A 22,227-nucleotide genomic window follows, 5' to 3' on the forward strand; every position below is an offset into this window, starting at 1 on the left:
GCAGCGATTTTAGGGTATGGTTGCTTGGACGGGGATCTGGAGGTTTAGTTTTCCACTCTTCTCCGGTGAAGTTTTCTCAGTGGCTGCTCAGTGGCTCTGCATCGTCACCAAACTGACCCCTGCCATTGAATGTCCCTTGCCTCTGTGAGTTCATGCATTCATCTCTCTCATCCCTTTCATGCTTCCCAGAAACTATAATGTCATGTTGGCGCATCTGTCGTACACCTACATGTGGAATCCCGGCCGTGGGTCTCTAGGAAAACTGCCTGGCTCAGTGTTCCAGGTTGTTCCTCCCATCGTTATCGTGACCTCTGATGCCCCATCAACAGAAACTCCCGTGACTAAATGCTCCGGGAAGGTGATGCTAATGATGGACTGGTTCATTTGTCTTACTTTTCTTTTCTTTTTCTTTTTTTTTTCTTTCAGAATAGCTGGGATTACAGGCGCCTGCCACGACGCCCGGCTAAATTTTGTATTTTTAGTAGAGACAGGGTTTCACCATGTTGGCCAGGCCGGTCTCAAACTCCTGACCTCAGGTGATTCACCCGCCTTGGCTTCCCAAAGTGCTGGGATTTACAGGCGTGAGCCACCGTGCCAGGCCACACCTACAGCACCCAGTATTCCCAGGCAGTCTCCCATCCACGTACTAACCAGGCCTGACCCTGCTTAGCTTCCCAGATCAGACTAGATCGGGTGCATTCAGGGTGGTATGGCGGGAGATTTTTTTTTTTGAGATGGAGTCTTATTCCATCACTCAGGCTGGAGTGCAGTGGCGCGATCTCAGCTCACTGAAACTTCTGCCTCCCAGGTTCAAGCGATTCTCCTGCCTCAGCCTCCTGAGTAGCTGGGATTACAGGTGCCCACCACCACACCCAGCTAATTTTTGTATTTTTAGTAGAGACGGGGCTTCACCATGTTGGTCAGGCTGGTCTTGGACTCCTGACCTCAAATGATCCACCCGCCTTGGCCTCCCAAAGTGCTGGGCTTACAGGCGTGAGCCACCGCGCCCGGCTGCCTTACATATTTACATATTTCGCAAGTGTTCCTAGCTAGGAACTATTGCTGTTACTCAAACTCCTACAGGGAAGGTCAGGGCCTGCTTTGGACAGTTCCAGGGACAGTGACCAGTGCAAATAGTGGGTTGATGCTTCTTTCTTTCTTCTTCTTCTCTTTTTTTGAGACAGGGTCTCCCTCTGTCGCGTAGGCTGGAGTGCCGTGGTGCAATCACCGCTCACTGCAGCCTCAACCTCCTGGTTCAGTTGATCCTCCCACCTCAGCCTTCTGAGTAGCTAGGCCTACAGGTGCGTGCCACCATATTCAGCTGATTTTTTGTTGTAATTTTTGTGGAGATGGGGTTTTGCCATGTTGCCCAGGCTGGTCTTGAATTTCTGAGCTCAAATGATCCACCTGCCTCAGCCTCCCTCAGTGCTGGGATTACCAGTGTGAGCCGCTGTGCCTGGCTAGGATAATGTTTCTTCCAATCACAATTGCAATATTATGGATTTTTTTTTTTTTTGAGACAGAGTCTCATGTTGCCTAGGCTGGAGTGCAGTGGTGCAATCTCGGCTCACTGCAACCTCCGCCTCCTGAGTTCAAGCAATTCTCCTGCTTCAGCCTCCCGAGTAGCTGGGATTACAGGTATGCACCACCACGCCTGGCTAATTTTTGTATTTTTAGTAGAGACGGGGTTTCGCCATGTTGGCCAGGCTTGTCTTGAACTCCTGACCTCAGGTGATCCACCCACCTGGCTCGACCTCCCAAAGTGCTATGATTACAAGCTTGAGCCACCGCGCCCAGCTGCGGTATCATGGATTTACATGAAAAGAAATATACAGTATTAGAACTCTGGGACTTTAAGATGTGCTAGGTAAGATTTCTCAGGTACAGATGAATTGTCTCAGACACAGAACTCTCACAATGCACTGCTGGGGAGACGCAGAAACCCTGAGGTACCACCTTCCCACATGCTGTCTTCTAAGGAATGACAAGACCTGACCACAACTAGACCCAATAGGCTAACATGACCATTTCAGCTCCATCATGTGAATGGGCCTTTGTCCCACTGAGGTTTCCCATCACCCTCTGGGTACCTTTCTCCAGTTAAATTTCCATGTTATGAACTCTGCCGCCCCTACCAAGAAGTGTGAATTCACAGCTGGGTGCAGTGGCTCACGCCTGTAATCCCAGCACTTTGGGAGGCCGAGGCAGGATGATCACTTGAGATCAGGAGTTCGAGATCAGCCTGGCCAGCATCGTAAAACCCCGTCCTACCAAAAATACAAACATTAGCTGGGCATGGTGGTGCATGCCTGTAATCCTAGCTACTTGGGAGGCTGAGGCAGGAGAATCACTTGAAACCAGGAGGCAGAGGTTGCAGTGAGCCGGGATTGTGCCACTGCACTCCAGCCTGGGTGACAGAGTAAGACACCTTCTGGAAAAAAAAAAAAGAAGTGTGAACTCAGACTCCTAGAGACTCCTAGGCTCTCTGCCAGGAGACATGGACACGCTTCCCAGCTCACACCCCTCGGATGCACCTGTGTTAAGCTTTGGCGTGACAGGGACCGGTTGACGGGAGAGGCTCTGTGCACAGATCCTGCTCCGCTGGTACTGCTGGTGGTGGTGACACCTGGCTGCTGGGGGCAGCAGCAGTGGCAAGAGTGAGTCCCTGAGGGCCCATGTTGGGTTCAGCTATGCTTGCAGGAAAGTCACGCCCCCGGGTTCAGGTCTCGGGATAGGCTGTGGCTGTGGCTGTGGCAACGGTCCTGAGAGTTGCCACAGGAAGCTCAGCCTCAATGCCTTTCTTCCTACCCCTCTCAAGGGGGGTTGAGCTTGTGAGTTACCTGACGTCTTTTTTTTTTTTTTTTTGAGACGGAGTCTCGCTCTGTTGCCCAGGCTGGAGTGCAGTGATCTCGGCTCACTGCAAGCTCCGTCTCCCGGGTTCACACCATTCTCCTACCTCAGCCTCCCAAGTAGCTGGGACTACAGGCGCCTGCCATCACGCCCGGCTAATTTTTTGTACATTTAGTAGAGGCGGGGTTTCACCATGTTAGCCAGGATGGTCTCGATCTCCTGACCTCGTGATCCACCTGCCTCGGCCTCCCAAAGTGCTGGGATTACAGGCGTGAGCCACCATGCCCGGCCAACCTGAGGTCTTTAGCAAATCTTTTGTGTGTCTGTCTTTTTCTGCTTAAATTAGCCATGGTGAATTCTGTTCTGAGTTTTGTTTTTGGTAACTAAAAATCCTGACCCTTACACGTTGGTACCAGGAGTGGTCCCAAGCAACAGACCTTCAGGAAAAGTGGGATATGAAGTTTATTATCTGAAATGAGTGGGTCTGAACACAGAGAGAATGCATTTCGTGTAGAAGGGTGGGCACCAGGGGCAAAAGTGTTACTTCAGTGAGGACTTTGTCGTGACCTGGACTGTCACATCCATTGAAGGCAAGGCTTTGTGCGGAATAAAAGGGGACAGCCATGGAATGTGATGGAAACAAGAAGGTTAAACTTGGCGGGTTGTTTGGCTGCATTTAAATACACTGGAGGCCCCTCTGTAGTTCCCGAGCACGATGACTGGGTGTTCACGTGCATGTGTGGGGTGTGCCACCCTCTGAACCTTGTTACGATGTTGGCACATTACCCTGGACCTGACCTTGGATAAATAAATAAATAACTACACTGGATGCCAGTTGTGGTGGCTCACACCTGTAATCCCAGCACTTTGGGAGGCCAAGGCAGGCAGATCACTTGAGGTGAGGAGTTTGAGACCAGCCTGGACAACATGGTGAAACCCCGTCTCTACTAAAAATATAAAAATTACCCGGATGTGGTGGCGGGTGCCTGGAATCCCAGCTACTCAGGTGGCTGAGGCAGGAGAATCACTTGAACCCCAGGAGGCGGAGGTTGTAGTGAGGCAGGATCAGACAACTGCACTCCAGGGCGACATAGTGAGACTCTGTCTCAGAAAAAAAAAAAAAAAAAAAAATTGGCCAGGCATGTTGGCTCACACCTGTAATCCCAGCACTTTGGGAAGCGGAGGCAGGTAGATCACCTGAGGTCAGGAGCTGGAGACCAGCCTGACCAACGTGGTGAAACCCCGTCTCTACTAAAAATACAAAGTTAGCCAGGTGTGGTGGCGGGTGCCTGTAATCCCAGCTACTTGGGAGGCTGAAGCAGGAGAATCACTTGAACCTAGGAGGTGGAGGTTGCAGTGAGCCAAGATTGTGCCATTGCACTCCAGCCTGGGTGACAAGAGCAAAACTCCGTCTCAAAAAAAAACAACAACAACACTGGAGACAATAAGTCTTAAGTTTTGGCTTAAGATGTTTTCAAAGAACTGGGGAATTTTCTGACTCTTCTGAATGGGAATCTCCAACAATGGCAGTGTGCGGCTGCCGGTCTATGCAGCTTTGGCCACTGGGTACTGTTTACAGTCTGTGACAGGCTATGCACTATTTTGTGAACAGGAGGACTCCCATCAGGAGGACTCCACAGGGTCCTGTGGCTTGGATGGGGCCATGCGGAGAGATCTGGATGACCTGGAGCTTGCTGTATCCCCAACCCACAGAGTGCCCCTTCCAGCAGAAGCTGCCCCCCTTCTGCCTGATGGAGCTTGAAGACTCCATAATAGGCTCACAAGACTGTCACATGCGAGAAGGAGCCAGCTGTCCTCATGCTAAACTGTCACCCACCTCCTGCCTCCAAGCCGGTGAGTGGATTCTAGGCTGTCTTTCACTGAGCTGGTGGTTATTACTTGCCCCCAGAGTCTAACTAATAGATTGTTGCTTTAGGCTCCTGTTGTAACAGGGAGTTCTGCTATCAAAACAGAACAAAATAAAACTGGCTGGGTGCGGTGGCTCACACCTGTAATCCCAGCACTGTGGGAGGCCCAGGCCGGTGGATTATTTGAGGTCAGGATTTCGAGACCATCCTGGCCAACATGGCAAAACCTCGTCTCTACTAAAAATACAAAAATTAACGGGGCATGATGGAGCATGCCTATAATCCCAGCTACTTGGGAGGCTGAGACGGGAGAATCGCTTGAACCCAGGAGGCAGAGGTTGCAGTGAGCCGAGATGGCACCACTACACTCTAGCCTGGACACAGGGTGAGACTCTGTCTCAAAACAAAAAAAGAACACAACCAAACCCAGCCTACACCCTCTCCGCTGTCACCTCCCTCCTTGGCCCTCCTGGTTTGAATTAGTGACAGTGGTGGAGGGTGGGGCAGAACAGTTGGCCACAACAAGAAACAAACCAACCAAAAAGTATGTAGGTGGCTATGAGGCAGTCACTGTGGTGTCCTGCCCAGGGCCCACGCTGGGTAATCATGTTTGTCTATCTGTTTTCCTTTGCATCTTCAACTAGACGTGGGCGTTCGTTACTCCTGGACAAAACTTCCGTTAGCTCCTTGTCCCCTGTGGCAAGCCTGCCTGCACATGCCTGGGAGGGATTTCTCTTCCCAGGAGCAAATAAGTTTGTCCCTGAGCAGTTTCTGGATTTGTTTATGCAGACTTTAGGGAAGATAAACATGAAAATTTTGATACAAATTTGAAGTCCTGGGAGTTGTGATAATGAGTGTGGCTGTGAATATTGCTTCCAGTTCTGGAAAGACCTGTGCAGCTGCAGCTCTCAGTGGGCTTGTGGGACTGGCCTGGGGACCCAGCCACTCTCAACAAGGTCCCCAGACCAGAATTGCTCTGAAGGTGTCTTTCTTTTGTTTTGTTTTGTTTTTTTGAGATGGAGTCTCACTCTGTCACCAGGCTGGAGTGCAGTGGCGCGATCTTGGCCCACTGCAACTTCTGCCTCCCGGGTTCAAGCCATTCTCCTGCCTCAGCTTCCCGAGTAGCTGGGATTATTACAGGCACACACCACCACGCACAGCTAATTTTTGTATTTTTAGTAGAGGTGGGGTTTCACCATGTTAGCCAGCATGGTCTCCATCTCTTGACCTTGTGATCCGCCCGCCTCAGCCTCACAAAGTGCTGGGATTACAGGCGTGAGCCACTGCGCCCGGCTTTTTTTTTGAGACAAAGTCTGAGTCTGTCGCCCAAGCTGGAGTGCAGTGGCATGATCTCGGCTCACTGCAACCTCTGCCTCCCGGGTTCAAGCAATTCTCCTGCCTCAGCCTCCCGAGTAGCTGGGACTACAGGCATATGCCGCCATGCCTGGCTAATTTTTGTATTTTTAGTAGAGACGGGGTTTCATTATGTTGACCAGGCTGGTCTCGAACTCCTGATCTCGTGATCCGCCCGCCTTGGCCTCCCAAAGTGCTGGGATTACAGGCGTGAGCCACCGTGCCCAGCGAAACTATCTTTCAAGATGTTTCTTGGTCTTTAGTGTACATCTGAATATTCACATAAATGCTTGCTTGAGTGCTGTTTAAAAGGGAAAAAACCTTGGAAATAACCTAAATGTCTGCAGCAGGAGAAAGTCTGAATTTATCATGGTACATCTAGAGACAGGAAATCTAGGTGTTAGGTAGATGTCGGAAAGTTGGAGAGCTAAGTTTTGAAAGAGTTTGTCAAAAGCAAAATGGCTCAGAGACATCACTTTAAACGGCAGCATCATATTTGATTATATGGATACACAGGACTGTAACTTCTTTATCCAATTTCCTATTGTTAAGTAGTAAAGTTGTCTTCAGTTATATTTGCTATTAGAAATAACTTGATGGTCTTTTTTAATACAAAATTTTCTATTGCTTAAAACTTTCCTTAAAATAGATTCCCAGAAGGGGAATTTCTAGATCAAATGGTTTGCATTTTAAGGATTTCCAAAGTGCTTTTCACATTTGTACTGATTTACTCCCCTGCCACTGTGTATGAAAATTGAATTCTACTCTCCCCAAAATTATTATTATTGTCTTTAATTAGAATGCCTAAAATGCTGTTTCATATTGTTTTAGTTTACATTTCTGGATTATCACTTTGGCTGACCATTTGTATTTTATTTATATTTTATTTTTGTTTTTTTGAGACAGGGTCTCGCTCTGTCACCCAAGCTGGAGTGCAGTGGCACAATCATGGCTCACTGCAGCCTTGACCTCCTAGGGTCAAGCAATTCTCCTGCCTCAGTCTCCCAAGTAGCTAGGACTACAGGCGTGTACCACCATGCCCGGCCAATTTTTGTATTTTTTGTAGAGACAGAGTTTCACTGTGTTTGCTGATCTTGAACTCCTGGGCTCAAGCTCAAGCAATCCTCCCACCTCAGCCTCTCAAAGGGCTGAGATTACAGGCATGAGCCACCATGCTCGGCCCAGCTGACCACTTTTAATGGTTTTTAAAGTTACTTGTGTACTTTCTTGGAATTACCTGTTTACACACTGGGCCCATTTTTCTATTGAGTTTTAGTGTTTTTCCTATTAATTTATACAAACTTTTAACTAGGGCAGTTCATGGTACTGCACACCGCCTACCTGCGGCTGGCCTTTGGAAACCCTTTAGTTCGGTAATAACGAGTGGCCTCTGCCTTGCGCCAAAGAGTTCTTCTGCGAATCCCAAAGTTAACAGCTTATATCTTGTCCAGGCAAAAGGAGACGCGTCCTACGCAGATTGTTTGTATGTAACAAGAGCGTATTTTTAAAACCATGTGAATAACTCACATTACAATTCATTTAAAATATGATCCTCTTGCATGGCTCATTAAGTGAAACATGAAGGAATCAATATTAGATTTATTTATTTATGTGTTCATTTATTTTGAGACAGACTCTCTCTGTTGCCCAGGCTGGAGTGCAGTGGCGCATTCTCGGCTCATTGCAACCTCCCGCTCCTGGGTTCAGGCGATTCTCGTGCCTTAGCCTCCCAAGTAGCTGGGACTACAGATGTGCACCACCACACCCAGCTAACGTTTTTGGTATTTTTAGTAGAGGCAGGGTTTTGCCATGTTGGACAGGCTGGTCTCGAACTCCTGGCCTCAAGTGATCCGCCCACCTTGGCCTCCCAAAGTGGTGGGTTATAGGCGTGAGCCACTGTGCCTGGCCAACTTAGATTTATGTGTTTGCGGTGAGTAACCAATCTGTTTTATTTAGACCATGACATTGTAAGTGATTTATTGTCTTTGGAAAGTGACAGTCCCAAAGCTGGCTATATCAATAATTTTGTTAGATTTGACAGCAATAGAATATTTTGAGGATATTTGTTTGTGATAAACCACCAAAAGGGAGGGCAAAAAGGAGCCTGGACTGAAGGTCCTGAGTGGGCGCGTGACATCTGGGAGTCCAGCAGCTGCTGCAAGGCATATGATAGCATATGAGTTTTAACTGACCTCCAAGGAAAATTGCATTACTAAGAGGGGACTTTTAAGACAAAAAATAATGTGGTACGGTTAGACGCTGATTCAAAGGACATAAAAATTATTATTATTGTTTTTTGAGACAGAGTCTCACTCTGTCACCCAGGCTGGAGTGCAGTGGTGTGATCTCGGGTCACTACAACCTCTGTCTCCCAGGTTCAAGCGATTCTCCTGCCTCAGTCTCCTGAGTAGCTGGGATTACAGGCGTGCACCACCACGCCCGGCTAATTGTTTTTGTATTTTTAGTAGAGATGGGGTTTCACCATGTTGCTCAGGCTGGCCTCGAACTCCTGACCTCATGATCTGCCCACCTCGGCCTCCCAAAGTGCTGGGATTACAGGTGTGAGCCACCACACATGGCCCATATAAAACTGATTTTTAAGAGAAGCCATAGGAAAACCACAAACTTAGTCTTGAGTAGCAGAGCCTCATTTACTGGCCAGCTCCCAGGAACTAGTCAGAGTTGGTTGGGGACTGGTTCTCTAGTTTTCCTCACGTTTACCTGAATGAGCTTGCTGTTGCTAGTCATGCACTAACGGAAGATGCCTTCACACTGCCTTTTGTGACTTTTCCTGTCACCACCCTCTTTGGGCAGATGCAAACCACGCACGCGGCAACTCAGTTTTCATGCAGCCGGCTTTTCTTGCCCCTTTTTTTTCTTGAGTAAATGCTATCCTCCTTTTACTGGGGTAAAAGCCTTTGAAGTCATCCCTAATTCTTTCTCTCCCATTCTACCTCCACGCCATCAGCCTAACATGAAACGTGTGTCTGCCGTATCCCGCCACTTCTCCCCCGCAACGCCGGGGCCGCCTGTCTAAGCCACCAAGGCCCCGCGTCTTCTCTGCAGAAGTTGTCTCCTAACTGGCTCTTCTGTGTCCACTCAGGCCCTGGCAACTGACTCTACGCACAGCAGCTAGATTGATCTTTCCAGAGCATGAGTCAGGGAATGGCACTGCCCAGGACAAAACTTTCCAATGACTTCCAATGACTTTTATTAAATTAAAAATCAAAATCAAAATCTTTACTATGGCCTCCCAGATAGTCCCGGCCCTGGCCTCTGACTCCCCCTGAATTTGCCTCCCAGCCCTCCCTGTTGCTCCTCGAGTCCCTGCTGCTCCTTGAGCAGGCCAGTCCCCTCCCATCCAAGGGCCTTGCAAATATCTGGGCTTTGCTTGAATGTTCCCTCCTCAGATATGCCTTCCCTCACCACCGCATCTAAAACAGCACCCTCTTCACCACCTGTCACCTCTCTCTTCTTTATTTTTCCTCCTAGCACCTGTCACCACCTGACATTAGATTATGTAATTGTGTGTTGATGTACTTGTTATTATCTGTGTACTCTCCCTACTCCCATCTTGTTCACTGTTATACCCCCACTACCAAGAACAGTATCCGGCCATAGTACGTGCTCAGTAAGTTCAATATTAGTTGAATGAATTTTTTCCTTTTTCTTTTTTGAACATAAACTCAAGATTTTATTATGTCTTCATAATAAAACAAAAGATGACACTTAGAACTGGATCACTTGGCCCTTTCTCTTCTTACCTCCTCCCAGTTCAAAATGCTTGCATCTTTTAATAGCCAGCATTCTCTTAGATCTGCAGTTGGGCTCAATGCACTCAAGCCTTAGCACAATCTTCTTTGTAGTTTTAGCCTTTTTCCAAAAAATCGGCTTAGTCTGCCCACCATAGCCGCTCGGCTTCCTGTCATAACCCACTCACCCTGGGCATACAGAGAATCCTTGTCCTTCTTGTATTGTGTCACTTGGTGGGGATGGTGTTTGCCACACTTCTTACAGAAAGTCCTGCGGGTTGGCCAGGCATGGTGGCTCACGCCTGTAATCCCAGCACTTTGGGAGGCCAAGGTGGGCAGATCATTTGAGGTCAGGAGTTTGAGACCAGCCTGGCCAACATGGTGAAACCCCATCTCTACTAAAAATACAAAAATCAGCCAGGCGCGGTGTTGGGTGCCTGCAATCTCAGCCCCTCAGGAGGCCTAGGCAGAAGAATCGCTTGAACCCAGGAGGTGGACATTGCAGTGAGCTTAGATCTCACCACTGCACTCCAGCCTGGGCGACAGAGTGAGACTCTGTCTCAAAAAACAAGCAAACAAGCGAACAAAACAGAGCGAGACTCTCTCAAAAAAAAAAAAGTCCTGTGGGTTTTAGGAACATTCACCATGTTTGCAGGATCGCTATTGGCACAGAAGGCAATTTTTTTTTTTCTTAATCTCAAATGCGATAGTAGAATGAATGAATTTTTGAGTCCACTTTTATGTTTTCCACCTTTAAATCTGAGTGGATAGAGACTGTCTCAGCTTTGGAGTGACCTAGGTGATAAGATGGATAATGAGAGAATTTCATTTCAAAGAAAAGCATCCAAATATGGAATGTTGTGGGCAGTGTGTGGGAAGAAAGGTTAAGCAAGACGGCAGAGTTCCAGTGAGTGGGCAGCAAGAGAATCGAGAGGGCAACGTTAAGTTGGAGAATTTTGAAACTCTGAGCTTTCAATTCTACTTTAGATGATGCCAGAGAAATGAAGCAGATTTAGAAGGTTTCGATCATTTTGTGGATGTCATTGCTATTGTAGTTGTCATTTTCAGCAAGATAATTTGTTAAGTACTTAATTGGTAAACAGAGTTTTCTGGGCAGCTACAAAAAATAAGTCAAACTAATATAGTCAGTAGAATAGCAAGATGGAGTGGAACTACTAAACTGAGGGGGAAAGGAATAAGGAAAATCAGATCAAAGCAGCAAAACACAGAAGGGGGAAAAAAGCCAAACCATAAAAAGCAAGATGAACAGAGAATATGAGGATATTAAAAATTAGACCAGCCATATCAAGGATCATTAAAATTTTAAATAGATTAAGTTCTATTAAAGTACAATCTCAGATTGCATTAAAAAGTTATAAGCTTTTTACAAGACATATATCTAAATAGAAAACATGAAGATATTAAAAATTACACCAGTCATATCGAGGAGCATTAAAAATTTAAATAGGCTAAATAAAACAGTTAAATAGACCAAGTTCTATTGAAATACAAAGAAACCTACATTGCGTTTAAAAAGTTATGCTTTTTACATGAAGTACATCCAAAACAGAAATTTCACAGCAGGTCTGAAAATATAGGATGGACAAAGAGAAGGAAAAGTAAAGAAAGCAGGACTTGCAATAGATACAACAAAAAGCATTAATGGGACTAAAATAGATATTTATATTAATAAAAGATATTAATTAAGATATAATTCTTTATGAATTGAGCAATATAGCTTTAAAATAATAAGGTAAACCCTATTGGAAATAATAGAATTTGACAAGGCAATGACAACTAGAGACATGAAATTCTTTAAAAAAAATTAAAAGATCAAGTAAGTAAGTTTAATAATACATTTGAAAATACAGATGATAGTTTGAAAGAATTTTGTTTGGAAAACATAAATTAATCAAAAATAGAAAAAATTGAGTGGCCAGGTGCGGTGGTTCACGCCTGTAATCCCAGCACTTTGGGAGGCTGGGGCAGGTGGATCACGAGGTCAGGAGTTTGAGAGCAGCCTGGCCAACATGGTGAAACCCTGTCTCTACTAAAAATACAAAAATTAGCTGGGCATGGTGGCGGGTGCCTGTAATCCCAACTACTCGGGAGGCTGAGGCAGGAGAATTGCTTGAACCCAGGAGGCAGAGGTTGCAGTGAGCTGAGATCGTGCCATTGTACTCCAGCCTGGGGGACAAGAGTGAGACTTCCTCTCAAAAAATAAAAAAAAAGAAAAAAAGAAAAAATTGAAATATAGTCAGATTTATTCCCCAAAATATTCCAAGCAAATTTCATGTTTAATAGGTAAATTCTATCGAAACTTCCAAAAAGTTATAGGTAACACACTTTTTTTGTTATTCAACTGCTCCAGAGAATAGAAGGAAAAGTGGAAAGAATTTCAATTCATTCTACAAGGTTAGCATAACCTTGATAGCAAAATTGGGCAAAGATACACTAAAAAGAAAATTATAAACATTGATTTAAAATGCCAGATAATGTATTAGCAAATCAAATCCAGTAATCAATTAACAATTAATAGGTAGGGAGACATAAAAGTGTGAAATCTACTACAAATGCAGTTTACTATATTAATAGATAAGCGTAGAAAAACAAAGTTATTTCAATAGATGCAACAATCAGTCCTAAAAAATTCTTAGTAACCTAGGAATATAAAGGACCAGGTGCAGTGGCTCACGCCTGTAATCCCAGCACTTTAGGAGGCCAAGGCGGGTGGATCACCTGAGGTCAGGAGTTCGAGACCAGCCTGACAATATTGTGAAACGCCCGTCTCTACTAAAAATACAAAAATTAGCCAGGCATGGTGGCCGGCACCTGTAATCCCAGCTACTCGGGAGGCTGAGCCAGGAGAATCACTTGAACCCAGGAGGCAGAGGTTGCAATGAGCCAAGATTGAGCCACTGCACTCCAGCCTGGATGACAGAGCAAGACTCCATCTCAAAAAAAAAAAAAAAAAAAAAGGAATATAGGGAAACTTCTTCACTCTGATAAAGAAGTAAACAGCAGCAACCACACTGAAAGGTGAAAACACAAGCCATTCTCCTTAAAGTCAAGAATGGGACGAGGATGCTGCGTAGCACTACTACTAGTCAGTATCTTACTGTAGGCCCTAGCTGCTGCGAGAAATAAGGAGAGCAAACTAAGTTTATAAAAAGAAATGACAAACTTATTGCTTACAGATGATACGACTGGTTATTTATGAAATCGTAAGAATCAACTAGCCAGGTGCAGTGGCTCACATCTGTAATCCCAGCACTTTGGGAGGCCTAGCGGGCTGGCCACTTGAGCCTAGGAGTTTGAGACCAGCCTGGGCAACACAGTTAGACACTGTCTACAAACACACACACACACACACACACACACACAAAATTAACTGGGTGTGGCGACGGATGCCTGTAGTCCCAGCTACTCGGGAGGTTGAGGTGGGAGGATCACTTGAGCCCAGGAGGTCAAGGCTGCAGTGAGCCTTGATCATGCCACTGCACTCCAGCCTGGATGACAGAAGAAAAGAAAACAGAATAATTCAACTAAAAATGGAAAATTGTTCATATAAAAAGAGCACAACAGGATAACCAGTTATGAGTAAAACACGAATATATTAATAGCATTGGCAGGCTGGGTGCGGTGGCTCATGCCTCTAATCCCAGCACTTTGGGAGAATGAGACTCTGTCTCAAAAAAAATAGTAATAATAAGGCAATAACGATAAATTAGAAAACTTAATGGCAATAAAATTTTATTTAATAGCAAAACAAAAGCCCACCAAAACCATAAAATATTTAGGACTAGGAATAAGAGTGAATGTGTTATGTTTATTTTCCTTGTTATGTTTATTCTCTAAAACTCAGGAACATGAAGAATGTCTGAATCAATGGAGCTCTGCATTGCTTCCTAGTCAGGAAAGCTCATTCTTATGAAGATGCTAATTCTTTCCAAACTGATCCACAAATTCAATCCAATTTTAAGATGAAATACAACTCATTTAAAATTGTATCTTTATAAGCTGATTTAAAAGTTTATTTGGAGGCTGGGCACAGTGGCTCACGCCTGTAATACCAGTGCTTTGGGAGGCCGAGGCAGGCAGATCACGAGGTTAGGAGTTCAAGACCAGCCTGGCCAACATGGTGCAACCCCATCTCTACTAAAAATACAAAAATTAGCTGGCTATGGTGGTGCGTGCCTGTAATCCCAGCCATTCGGGAGGCTGAGGCAGGAGAACTGCCTGAACTGGGACCTGGGAGGTGGAGGTTGCAGTAAGCGGATATCACGCCACTGCACCAACCTGGGCTACAGAGCAAGACTCTGTCTCAAAAAAACAAAAAACAAAAACAAAACAAAAAAATGGTTTTGGAATAATAGCTTGTGGGAGAAGAGCCAGAGCCAGATATATATATATATATATATATATATAGCTTGAGCCCAGGAGTTCGAGACCAGCCTGTGGAACATGATGAAACTGTCTCTACTAGAAATACAAAAACTGAGGTGGGAGGATCACCTGAGCTTGGGGAGGTCAAGGCTGCAGTGAGCTGCGATCGCGCCGCTGTACTTCAGCCTGGGCGGCAGAGTGAGACTCCATCTCAAATAAATAAATAAATAAATCTACAAAAATACTAGAAGGAGATGTAAGAGGATGTTTTTGTAATGTTGGTGTGGGGAAGTCTCTCCTATACAAGACATCACCCAGAAGCCATAAAGAAAATATTTTTAGGTTTGGTCACAGAAAAAACTTTAAGTTCTACTCAGTGGGAGATATCATAAGTAGAATTAAAAGATGACCCATCTAGGAAAGGCATATGATAAAAATAATGACAAGAGCCAGCATGAATATAGGGGTTATTATGTTCTGGGAATGGTGCTAAGCATTTTACATGCATTATCTAACGACTACTTGTAGGTATTATTGTTCCATTTTATAGATGGAGAAACTGAAGTCTAGGAAGTTCACATATATGCTAAAAGGGTTAATAGTGTACTGAGCATCTGCTGTTTTGGGTTGTTCAGCATCCCCTTTCCCTAAGAAGAGTCTCCTTTTGGCTTTGGAGCTCAAGAAGAATGGACCTTACCTTTGGGTTGACAAAGCTTGAAGGACTGAGGTGTCCTGTGGTTGCCGATGATTCTGGCTACAGAAGGAAAAGCTAACTGCAGAAGGATGGCATCAAGGCAAACAGAGATGAGGGAAGGTGAAAGGTAAATGGAGAGAAAGGTTTGAGTTATTGTTAGGGTCCCTGGATCCTGTTGCACCTGAGTGTAGATCTACTCTTGGGCTTCCAGTTATGGAGTCAATGAGTTCCCTCTTTTCTCCTTCCTTCCTTCCTTCCTTTCTTTTTCTTTTTTTTTGGCAGTCTTACTCTGTCACCCAGGCTGGAGTGTAGTGGCAGGATTTCAGTTCCCTGCAACCTCCATCTCCCATGTTCAAGTGATTCTCCTGCCTCAGCCTCTCTAGTAGCTGGGATTACAGGCCCCTCACCATCACGCCCAGCTAATTTTTGTATTTTTAGTAGAGACAGGGTTTCACCATGTTGGCCAGGCTGGTCTCAAACTTCTGGCCTCAGGTGATCCACCTGCCTCGGCTTCCCAAAGTGCTAGGATTACAGGCATGAGCCACCGTCCCCGGCCAAGTTCCCTCTTAAGCTAATTTGGGTAGTTTATTCAACTCTAAGAACCCCAAACACCCTGGCTAGGCTGATATAATATTCTCAGCGTGTAAAGACTTCAACTACTTCAACTACAGAACAAAGACAGACCAAGATAGCCAATGGGCAAAACATGTGAGTATAAACTCAACAAAGAAGCACGAATGGGGGTTAGTTCTGAAGCTCCTCTCTGGGGTCCACGCCTCCCATGTGGAGGACCTGTAGTGTTTTTACCCACTTCTCCTGAGGTCTCCCCACTGCTGAGACAGCATCCACAACCATCGGGGTGTGCAGAGGGTTTTTCTTGAGCTCACTCTGCCCTACTATATGGACCTCTTATTTGGTTCTCTGAAATAATCTTCCTCAGAGAATTAGAAAAGATGAGAAATCGCTAGTGGCATATTGTTTCTGAAATATTAAGGAACTGAGAAAAGATTTCCCCCATCGTGTGGCTTCTGAGAACACCATGTGTGGGTGGGGGGGGGGCTCAGGTGTGCTACGGGAGGGGTTTTGGTCATTAACCCGCTCCTTCTCCAGGATTGGACTGCTCTCCCACGTGGCTGGCTGCAGGGCCCGTAATGAAGCTGACAGCTCTTCCAGGCACGATTTTTCTTCCTTAAAGCATGGCTTCTTCGGAACAGAACCAATCAGAGTTTTATTTTATTCCAGTTCTATGAATTGGTTGTGGGATGAAGCTTCTTTGGTGCAGGAGAAAAAGTGCCTGGATGAGGGATTGATGAAGAGCGGAGAAGGCACGTCACCACCAAGTATGTGGCATGGTGATAATTCAGTTGCAACCTTAGCGAGGACATACTCTGTGTTCAGCATTGTGGAAGATTCAAAATGAGTAAGAAAGGTCATTCTTGCTGTCCCAAGTACCCTATTAACCCTTTTAGCTCAGTACACTATTAACTCTTTTAGCATATATGTGAACTTCCTAGACCTCAGTTTCTCCATCTATAAAATGGAACAATAATAATACCTCCTTCAGTACAGTTGAGGAGATAAGATAGGGGACCGGGAGGCAGTGGTGGGCATCTCTGATTCACCCACAGAGGGGATGAGGCTGAAGGTTGGAGAGAGTGAGGCAATAATGGAAGTAAAGACATCAAAAGCATATTTTAGACTCTGGTTCCTTTGGGGCAGGAAGGAAGAAGTTTAAGATGGGCAAGGATGTATTTACATTTGTAGGATACTGATACCAGACTGAATTTAATACAGGTTCACTGTCTCCTTAAACATAATAAGCTGGACAAGAAGCAATGACAATCTGTTAGTAAGGAACACCGTAATTCAAAGTTCTACTGAAAGGAACATGGCACCTTGGAAAACAATTATTCCAAGCACGGGACAGAAGAATGTCAAAGACTAGTAGGGCAACTCAGAAGGGCACATGACCCTTTCCTGCACCCCTTTAAGGCTGATGCAATGCTTTAAGAGGCTAACACAGAAGGGTGAAGCCAGTCTCCTTAAAACCCAAAGAAGAGATTGTAAAACTTCTCTTTGGATCCTGTCTGGAGTCACAGCTGGAAAAAAAAAGGAGCAGGGGTCCTAACAGAACAAATTTGAAAAGGCTATTATTTTATTATTGTTTTATTATTATTAATTTTGAGACAGTCTCACTCTGTTGTCCAGGCTGGAGTGCAGTGGCGTGATCTTGGCTCACTGCAGCCTCCACTTCCCGGGTTCAAGTGATTCTCCTGCCTCGGCCTCTCGAGTAGATGGAACTACAGGCGCACACGCCACCACGCCCCGCTAATTTTTTTGTATTTTTAATAGAGAGGGGCTTTTGTCATGTTGCCCAGCCTGGTCTCAAACTACTGGCCTCAAGTGATCTGCCCACCTCAGCCTCCCAAAGTGCTGGGGTTACAGGCGCGAGGCATCATGCCCAGTAGAAAAGGCTATCATTGGTTAAACTTGGGATAACTTTAGCTTTAGAAAGTAGGACTGCAAAGATTGAAACACATCAAACATAGAAAAATCCATGAGTTCATAATGATATTCCAAAAATATTTTCATAGTTAAAGGTGCTTAAGGAAGCAACTCATTAATTTGATACCAATAAGGGGAAGGAATCAAGTATTTATCCTGCCTTTGCAAACATGACGGGGGAATTCTTCTCTATAGAAGAACTATAGCTAATATATGCCAAAGGAATGAAAGCGTTAGAATGCTACCATTTAGTAAACCCTAACAAAATCATTCTAGCCACTGATTATCAATATCTGCTAAAATTATTGGGTGAAATGTTAATAGGGAACTTTAGAATAGATGGGTCAGGCTGACAACATTTGAACTCTTTGATCAGTTCTAACATTATTGGATAGTGAGAGATTTTGTGCCTCCTGAATAAAAAGCAAAAGCAAGTTCACAGCACCACCTATAAAGTATTCTTGGGTTTTTTATTTGTTTGTTCTTTGTATTTCTTTGTCGCTCTGTCACCCAGGCTGGAGTGCAGTGGCACGATCTTGGCTCACAGCAATCTCCGCCTCCCAGGCTCAAGCGATTCTCTCATCTCAGCCTTCTGAGTAGCTGGGACCAGAAGGACCTGGTGCGTGGCACCAGGCCCAGCTAATTTTTTGTATTTTGTGTAGAGATTGGGTTTTGTCTTATTCCCCAGGTTGGTTTTGAACTCTAGGGCTCAAGTGATCCTCTCACCTCAGCCTCCCAAAGTGTCAGAATTACAGGTGTGAGCCACCACGCCCAGCCCAAGGTATTCTTGAAAAACAAAAACAAAACAAAAAAAACCTAACTCTCATGAATGGTCTAAATTTTTCTACTAGTTTATAGAAAATATGGGGGCTAAAGGAGCACATAAAAGAACACTGTGAGGCAGCCAGGCACGGTGGCTCATGACTGTAATCCCAGCACTTTGAGAGGCCAAGGCAGGTGGATCACTTGAGGTCAGGAGTTCAAGACCAGCCCGGCCAACATGGTGAAACTCTGTCTCTACTAAAAATACAAAAATTAGCTGGGCGTGGTGGTGGGTGCCTGTAATACCAGCTACTTGGGAAACTGAGGCACGAGGATCTCTTGAACCCAGGAGGCGGAGGTTGCAGTGAGTCAAGATCGCGCCACTGCACTCTAGCCTGGGTGACAGAGCGAGACTCCGTCTCAACAACAACAACAACAACAACAACAACAAAAAGCACTGAGGATATAATCTGCCACATTTAGACTGTAAAATTGTGTAGGACAAATGACGACCTCGTCATGCAATCACAACTAAGTTCAGGGTGACCTTGATTTCATCCTGATTCAAACAAACTGAAAAGGCCAGGTGCGGTGGCTCACACCTGGAATCCCAGCACTTTGGGAGGCTAAGGTGGGCAGATACCTGAGGTCAGGAGTTCAAGACCAGCCTGACCAACATGGTGAGACCCCCATCTCTACTAAAAATACAAAAAATTAGCTGGGTGTGGTGTCAGGCACCTGTAATCCTGGCTACTCAGGTGGCTGAGGCAGGAGAATCACTTGAACCTGGGAGGCGGAGGTTGCAGTGAACGGAGATTGCGCCGCTGCACACTGCACTCCAGCCTGGGTGACAGAGAGAGACTCTGTCCCCCCAAAAAACAAACAAACTGAAAAGACATTTTAATTATTTTAGTTGTTTGGTCTTTTATTTTTAGAAACAGAGTCTGGCTGTGTTGCCCAGGCTGAAGTGCGGTGGAGTGATCATAGCTCACTGCAGCCTTGAATTCCTGGGTCCAACTGATCCTCCTGCCTCAGCCTCCTGAGTTCCTGGGGCTACAGGTGCACGCCACCATTCCTGGCTAATTTTTTATTTTTTGTGGAGACAGCATCTCCCTCTGTTGCCCAGGCTGGTCTGGAACTCCTGGCTTCATGCAGTCTTCCCGCCTTGGCCTCCTACAGTGCTGAGATTACAGTTGTGAGCCACCACACCCGGCCTAGTTTTTAATTTTTATGGGTACATAATAGGTATATATGTTCATGGGCGCATGTGATGATAAAGGTAGACCATGTGTAATAATCACGTCTGGGTAAGTGGGGTATCCATCACCTTGAGCATTTATCATTTCTTTGTGTTAGGAACATGGAAAATTATACTCTTTTATCTATTTAAAAATATACAATAGGGCTGGGTGCGGTTGCTTATGCCTGTCATCCCAGCACTTCGGGAGGCCCAGGCAGGTGGATCACCTGAGGTCAGGAGTTTGAGACCAGCCTGGCCAACACGGTGAAACCCTGTCTCTACTAAAAATACAAAAAAAATTAGATGGGCATGGTGGCAGGCACCTGTAATCCTAGCTACTTGGGAGACTGAGGCAGGAGAATCACTTGAACGCAGGAGAATCACTTGAACCCAGGAGGCAGAGGTCGAATTGAGCTGAGATGGCACCATTGTACTCCAGCCTGGGCAACAGTGCAAGATTCCGTCTCAAAATACGTGTGTGTGTGTGTGTGTGTGTGTATAAACACAATAAATTATTGTTTAGTGTAGTCACCTGTTGTGCTAGATCTTATTCTATCTAAGTATATTTTTGCCCCCATTAACCATCCTCACTCCACCCCCACACCTACCACTACCGTTCCCAGCCTCTGGTAACCATCATTCTATTCTCTATCCCCATGAGTTTGTTTTAAATTTTAGTTCTCACATATGCGTGAGACATGTGCAGTTGGTCTTTCTGTGCCTGATTTCACTTAATGTAATGTCCACCAGTTCCATCTGTGTCACAAATGACGGAATTTCATTCTTTTTTTGGCTGAGTACGTGTCCATTGTGTACATGTACCACATTTTCTTTATTCATTTGTCGGTTGATGGATGCTTAGGTTGCTTCCAAACCTTGGCTATTGTGAATAGTGCTGTGATAAACATGAGAGTGCAGGTATCTCTTTGATACATTGATTTCCTTTCTTTGGGGTTGATAGGGTTTGGCTGTTTCCCCAGCCAGATCTGAACTTGAATTGTATCTCCCAGGATTCCCATGTCTTGTGGGAGGGACCCAGTGGGAGGTAATTGAACCACGGGGGCCAGTCTTTCCCATGCTATTCTCATGATAGTGAATGAGTCTCATGAGATCTGATGGGTTTATCAAGGGTTTCCGCTTTTGCTTCTTCCTCATTTTCTCTTGCCGCCACCATGTAAGAAGTGCCTTTCGCCTCCAACTATGATTCTGAGGCCTCCCCAGCCATGTGGAACTGTAAGTCCAATTAAACCTTTTTTCTTCCCAGTCTGGGGTATGTCTTTATCAGCAGTGTGAAAACAGAGTAATACACAGGTGTATACCTAGCAGTGGGATTGCTGGATCATGTGGTAGCTCTATTTTTAGTTTGTCGAGGAACCTCCATACTGTTCTCCATAGTGGCTGTACTAATTTACCTTCCCACCAACATTGTATGAGGGTTCCCTTTCCGCCACATCTTCGATCCTTGTCAGCATTTGTTATTGTCTGTCTTTTGGATGACAGCCATTTTAACTGGGGTGAGATGATATCTCGTGTGTGTGTTTTGTTTTTTTTTTTTTTTGAGACAGAGTCTCACTCTGTCACCCAGGCTAGAGTGCAGTGGCACTATCTTGGCTTCACTGCAACCTCTGCTTCCTGGGTTCAGGCAATTCTCCTGCCTCAGCCTCCCGAGTAGCTGGGACTACAGGTGTGTGCCACCACGCCTAGCTAATTTTTGTATTTTTAGTTGAGATGGGCTTTCACCATGTTGGCTAGGATGGTCTTGATCTGTTGACCTTGTGATCCACCCACCTTGGCCTCCCAAAGTGCTGGGATTACAGGCATGAGCCACTGTGCCTGGCCCTCATTGTGGTTTTAATTTGCATTTCTCTGATGATTAATGATGTTGGCCATTTTTTCATTGGAAAGACCTTTTTTTTTTTTTTTTGAGATGGAGTCTCGCTCTGTCACCCAGGCTGGAGTGCTGTGGCACGATCTCAGCTCACTGCAAGCTCTGCCTTCCGGGTTCATGCCATTCTCCTGCCTCAGCCTCCCGAGTAGCTGGGACTACAGGCACCTGCCACCACGCCCGGCTAATTTTTTGTATTTTTAGTAGAGATGGGGTTTCACCGTGTTAGCCAGGATGGTCTCGATCTCCTGACCTCGTGACCCGCCTGCCTCGGCCTCCCAAAGTGCTGGGATTACAGGCATGAGCCACCACGCCCGGCCTGAAAAGACATTTTTGAGGCATTGTGGAAATGTGAACATGCCTGGATAGTGGGTGATATTAAGGAACTGTTTATTAAGGAACTGTTTTTTGGGGGTGCAGTAATTGTGTTATGGTTATTTTTTGAAATATCTTTACCAGGCTGGGCAACATAGCAAGACTGTGTCTCTAAAAAAAATTTTTTTTAATTAGCTGGGGGTGGTGGTGCACGCCTGTAGTCCCAGCTACTAACTTAGGATGTCATGGCAGGAGGATCGCTTGAGTGTAGGAGTTTGAAGCTGCGGTGAGCCACGATCAAACCACTGTCCTCTACTGCACTTCACTCTGGGCAACAGGGCAAGACCCTGCCTGAAAAAAAAAAAATTGTATTAAACTATATTAGAATGACATGCTAAAGCACTTATAAGTAAAATGATATGTCTGGTATTTGCTTAAAAATTCTCTAGTAAAAAGAAAAAAAGTGGAGGTGGGGGGAATAGGCCAAAAAGGATGGCAGAAGGTAGAGAATTCGCTGATGGACAGGTATATGGGGTATATATGGGGTATATGGGGGCTTATTCTACTTTTGTGAGTTTTTGAGAATTCCCATAATAGAAACAATTAAAAAAAATTTT

General features: G+C 45.4%; 2 non-coding genes and 2 pseudogenes across 2 annotated transcripts; 2 read left to right on the forward strand and 2 right to left on the reverse strand.

Annotated features, from left to right (window-relative positions):
• Positions 1 to 602: 602 nt before the first annotated feature.
• LOC134757095 (uncharacterized) lies at positions 603 to 721 on the reverse strand (annotated as a pseudogene).
• A 2,820-nt stretch (positions 722 to 3,541) lies between these two features.
• On the forward strand, positions 3,542 to 3,649 carry LOC134757100 (small nucleolar RNA U13). The gene has a single exon (XR_010130709.1). It is a non-coding gene; the product is annotated as a small nucleolar RNA U13 (small nucleolar RNA).
• Positions 3,650 to 9,791: 6,142 nt separating this feature from the next.
• LOC101135661 (large ribosomal subunit protein eL42-like) lies at positions 9,792 to 10,470 on the reverse strand (annotated as a pseudogene).
• Positions 10,471 to 16,882: 6,412 nt separating this feature from the next.
• On the forward strand, positions 16,883 to 17,004 carry LOC134757099 (small nucleolar RNA SNORA26). The gene has a single exon (XR_010130708.1). It is a non-coding gene; the product is annotated as a small nucleolar RNA SNORA26 (small nucleolar RNA).
• The last annotated feature ends 5,223 nt before the right edge of the window (positions 17,005 to 22,227 follow it).

Source organism: Gorilla gorilla, chromosome 14, assembly GCF_029281585.2.
Source record: "Gorilla gorilla gorilla isolate KB3781 chromosome 14, NHGRI_mGorGor1-v2.1_pri, whole genome shotgun sequence".
In the NCBI taxonomy this organism is placed as follows: Eukaryota; Metazoa; Chordata; class Mammalia; order Primates; family Hominidae; genus Gorilla; species Gorilla gorilla.